Raw genomic sequence first — 5142 nt, forward strand, 5'->3', positions numbered from 1 at the left:
GTTTCTTAGGGCATGGCATAGGATCTGGGGTAAGGGATAAACATTCGTAAAGGTTATCATCGATGTAGGGTTTCTTAAAGTCATCATCTTCCCTTATGAGAGTTGATGGTAACTTAACTCTTTTTATAACTTCTTTTTGTTCTAATTCTCTAACACATTCATCAATGATATCTAAGGCATAACACGAGTCTCCCATCACAGGTGCCATAAGAAATTTCGAAAGTATAAATTCTATTTTCTCATCACCTACCTCAAACGTCAACTTTCCTTTCTTGACATCTATTATGGCTCCTGCAGTCGATAAGAATGGTCTACCTAGAAGGATTGGTATATCATTGTCCTCTTTGATGTCCATGACAACAAAATCAGTAGGGATAAACAGCTGACCTATCCTAACAGGAACATCTTCTAAAATGCCTATCGGATATTTAACAGATCTATCGGCTAATTGAAGTGACATCTTAGTGGGCTGTAATTCTCCTAAGTTCAACCTCTCACAAACTGCTAAAGGCATTAAGCTCACACTAGCTCCTAAGTCTAGAAAAGCTTTTTCGATGACATGATTACCCAAAAGGCAAGGAATGGAGAAATTTCCAGGATCTTTATCTTTCTTTGCTAATTTGTCCTCGGAAATAGCATTACATTCCAAAGGCTTCGGATTGTCAAGTCTACGTTTGTTGGTAAGGATGTCTTTTAGAAACTTTGCATAAGAAGGTATTTGGGTGATGGTTTTTGTGAAAGGGATTTCTACATGAAGTGTTTCTATAACTTTAATAAATTTTTGATACTGTTTATTGATCTGGGTTTGTTTGAGTCTTTGCGGATATGGTATAGGTGGTTTATATGGCGGGGGTGGTACGTAAGTTTTATCTTTAGGTTCTTCTCCTTTTTCTCGACCTTCCTGGTTTTCAGATTCCTCTGGTTCCTTTACTTCGTCTGGGGGTTTGATACATTCCTTAGAAGTTTTGGGTTCACTCAATCTAGGGTTTGGTGGCTCATCATAAGCGTTCCGACTTCGTAGGGTAATGGCATTGGCTTGTCCTCTCGGATTTTATTGAGGTTGTCCAGGGACCTGTCCTCCAGGTGCGGTCTGAGGGACTTGGTTTAAAGCTATCTGAGAGATCTGGGTTTCAAGCATCTTGGTATGAGTAACTATTTGGTCAACCTTGGTTCCTAACTGAGTAATCAATTCGTTAACATGAATGTTTTGGTTCATGAACTCCTTGTTTTGTTGGGTTTGAGCGGTGATAAAATTTTCCATAATTTTCTCAAGGCTCGACTTTGATGGTACAGGTTGCATAGGTTGATTTGATCTAGGGGCTTGATAACTAGGTCTCGGAGGTGAATTATTTTGAATAAGGTTATTGTTTTTATAGGAGAAGTTCTGGTGATTCCTCCATCCAGGGTTATAGGTATTCGAGTATGGGTTCCCTTGGGTGTAGTTCACTTGCTCAGAGTGGGTTTCGTTTAATAGACTGCATTCTGCAGATTGGTGTCCTTGGGTTCCACATATCTCACAATCCGACCTGCGGCTACAATATTCGGGTTTATGCACATATGCTCAACTTTGAGGGCTAATGCGTCCATTTTAGCTTGCATCATGTCTATAGAGCTTAGTTCATGCACTCCTCCTTGGGCTTCTTTCTTCTCAACTGTCGCTCGTTCGACTCCCCATGATTGATGGTTTTGAGCCATATCTTCGATGAGGGCACTAGCTTCAGGATAAGATTTGTTCATCAGAGCACCGCCTGCAGCAGCGTCGATGGTCATCTTTGTGTTGTAATGAAGTCCATTATAGAAGGTTTGAATGATTAACCAATTTTCTAAACCATGATGTGGGCATGCTCGTAACAACTCTTTATATCTCTCCTAAGCTTCGAACAGCGATTCTCCTTGGTTTTGGGTAAATCTAGTTATATGGTTTCGAAGAACGGCGGTTTTACTCAGGGGAAAATATCTAGCAAGAAAAACTTTTCTAAGGTTATCCCAAGTCGTAATGGAATTGGGTGGAAGGGAATCTAACCATGATAGGGCTTTATCTCTGAGGGAAAAAGGAAATAATCTTAAACGTATTGCCTCAGGAGAAGCTCCATTGGTTTTAAAAGTGTCTGCTAATTGAAGAAATATTTTTAAATGTTGGTTTGGGTTCTCGGTAGCGAGACCTGCGAATTGTCTCTGTTGCACTAGTTGCAACAGGGATGGTTTAAGTTCAAAATTATTAGCTGGGATGGTTAGGTTCACTATACTAGAACTAGGTTCTTCATTAGATGGTCGAGCGAAGTCCTTAAGAGGTATTTGGTTTTGATCTTCGGCCATAGCTCTCTTAATTCTATGAAAGAATAAACGTGCGCGAGCGTAATGTTCAGGTTCCGCCAGAGGGTATACTAAGCTTAAACTTCCGGTACTGCGAGTTCTTTGCATTGACCGGCGGGAAATAGCCTAAGTCTAAACGATATAACAACAGGAAAATGAAATTTGACGAAACAAATCCCCGACAACGGCGCCAAAAACTTGATGCGGTCAATATCTTGATGCGGTGTTCGCAAGTATACGAACGCGTCAGAGTAATATAAAAGATTGTCGAATCCACAGAGACCAAGCGTCAATCTATCGTTATCTATTGTTATGGTGTTTATCAAAGGCAATCGAAATAGGTGTTTTTGTAGTGTGCAATGAAGAGTAAAGTTTTGAAATAAAATTAATAAAGACATGGTCGAATGTAATTCACGTAATCAATTAATAATCCAAGTACTTGCTAGTAGATCTACTTATGGGCAATGTTTCCTACTTTGAAAAGAACTAATTTAACAGGAACTGTCGCTTTCGCGTATTCAGAACCGAGTTGTACTCCCTAATCAAACCCTCTTATTGTCACTTATAAAAAGGCGCGCATTGCGTTAGAGTAGTAAACCTATTTTTAAGAAATATAGTGTCTTGACTAAGTTGAAATGTATTATAACCTGGATTTCTTAACCAAAAGAGGTTCTCACGAACCAGACTCTAAACTTATAAACGCGTCAGAAAATAGTTTTAAAATCTCTTTTCTTCTTAATGTTAAAATCTCCTAATGAACTAAACAAAGCGCTTTCGCTGTTTTTGAAATAGTTAAAAACAATTAAGTTTAAAAAGACGTTGGACGGCTTTCGATCTTACCCAACGGAATTGAAGTGCGGGAAAACTTAAGTTGAAAGTTAAAATAGCCCTTAAGTGTTTCTACGAGCAATTGTATGGATTATCGTTTCAATTATGATCCTTACATTCTAACCTTATAAATTTAGTTAGACATGGTAAAGTAAAAGTGCATTAATTTAAATAAAAGTAGTGCGAGTGCGGGAAGTAAATAAAAGTAGTGCGAGTGCGGAAAGTAAATAAGAGTAGTGCGAGTGCGAGGAAATAAATAATTTAAAGCGAGTGTGAGGAAATAAATAAAAGTAAAGCGAGTGCGAGAAATAAATAAAAGTAAAGCAAGTGCAAGAAATAAATAAAAGTAAAGCGAGTGCGAGAAATAAATAAAAGTAAAGCGAGTGCGAGGAAATAAATAAAATAAAGCAAGTGCGGGAAAATAAATAAGATAAAGACAAGTAATAAAAACCTGCTCCAATCGGAGGGTTGAATAAATTGCAATGCGGAAATGAAAATGGCGGCAGGATTAACTTCCTTCCAAAGTGCTCCAAACTCAATTACAGACTCTATCACATACTCGATTACACAATTGTGGTAACACTCCAATGCGAAGCGATTACCACTTTATAAAATTGAATATATGCCTAAGTGAAACAAAGTTGCTCTGAGTTTGCCTCTGCTCTAAGTTTGGATCCTTGTAAAAGTGAATTCGAGTTTCTATTTATAAGCAAGTAAAAAGATGGAAATGACTTGGATGCCCTTCAACTTGAAAATGGGAGGGAAACTGTTTTCCTCTTGTGGCGCCCGCCACAAGGCCAAAGTGAGGCGCCTTAGTGGATGTAGTGGAGAACGTGGGAGGTGAGGGAAGTTGAGCTTGGACACGTCATGACAGGGTCTGTGGCGCCCGCCATTGGGTAGGGCATAAGTACGAAATGCTGATTTTTAGGGTTTTTGGCTCTTTTTCGCTCCTTTTCTCGACCGGGGCTCCGATTAAAGTAAAAACCTGAAAACAAAGGAAAACATAGCAATAACACAATAAAATGATAATAAAACAACTAGAATTCATGTGAAATCGGAGTCGAAAATACGGAAAATTTCAATGTTATCAAGCATCTTGAATCATCTTTATGATTTGAAGAAAAGGAACTCCAAGGGTTTTATCTTCTCTCTTATCTTTGTATGCTTTAGGACTAGCCCTTCTATTCTTCTCCCCACTCTAACCCAAGCCAAAATATTTTCTTGTAAACTTTAACTTTGTTTAAAACTAGTAACCTAGGCCTTATGCCTTTGACTTTTCAAACTATTTTTATCAATACTCATTGTGAATAAATCTTAATCATACTTTGACTTCATTTTGTAAATAAATCTAACTTGTAAATATAACTCACTTCAAGTTGTTTTTGTGGTTCCAATGGCCACCTTATTAAAACTTTTCATAAACATTAGTCATAGGTTTGAGTTATCATAGTGGTTGATGTGAATCTCACCTTATCCTTAGTGATTCGATTATAAGTCTTCCATACTTATAATAGGGTTAACCCCTCACTAGTATGTTGAAGCCTTCCTCGCATGGTGGATTGTTGGTTTAGGTTGAGTTTTCTCCCTTTGATAACAAAAGACCTTAAGGCTTTTGATCAAATCAATTCACTAATCTTTGAGATTTTTACCCCGAACTACGAGGTTTTGATCCTACCTTTGTGATGGTATGTAGGCAATGGGTTCATCCATTCAAACAACAAAATTTGTAAATATAATCTATTTTGTTCTCATCCCTTCAATCTTTTGCACATATATTTTCACAAATACCAACCTACAACACATATTTGCAAAAAGGGCTCCCTTAGAGTACTAAGGATGTTTTGGGTGCGTAAAACCTTCCTATTTCATAACCAACCCCCTTACCCAGATCTCTGACATTTTTATTAGTTTTTTATTTGATAAAATTTCTTACTTGTCTTTTGTTCACTTTTTAGCCTTTCCTTTGGACAAATAAAAGTGAGGTGGCGACTCAAATTGTAT

General features: G+C 37.7%; 1 non-coding gene across 1 annotated transcript; it reads left to right on the forward strand.

The window, feature by feature from the left end:
- Positions 1–1825: 1825 nt before the first annotated feature.
- Positions 1826–1932, forward strand: LOC127098936 (small nucleolar RNA R71). Its single transcript, XR_007793619.1, has one exon. It is a non-coding gene; the product is annotated as a small nucleolar RNA R71 (small nucleolar RNA).
- Positions 1933–5142: the final 3210 nt, after the last annotated feature.

Source organism: Lathyrus oleraceus, chromosome 6 (assembly GCF_024323335.1).
Source record: "Lathyrus oleraceus cultivar Zhongwan6 chromosome 6, CAAS_Psat_ZW6_1.0, whole genome shotgun sequence".
NCBI classification, from domain to species: Eukaryota; Viridiplantae; Streptophyta; class Magnoliopsida; order Fabales; family Fabaceae; genus Lathyrus; species Lathyrus oleraceus.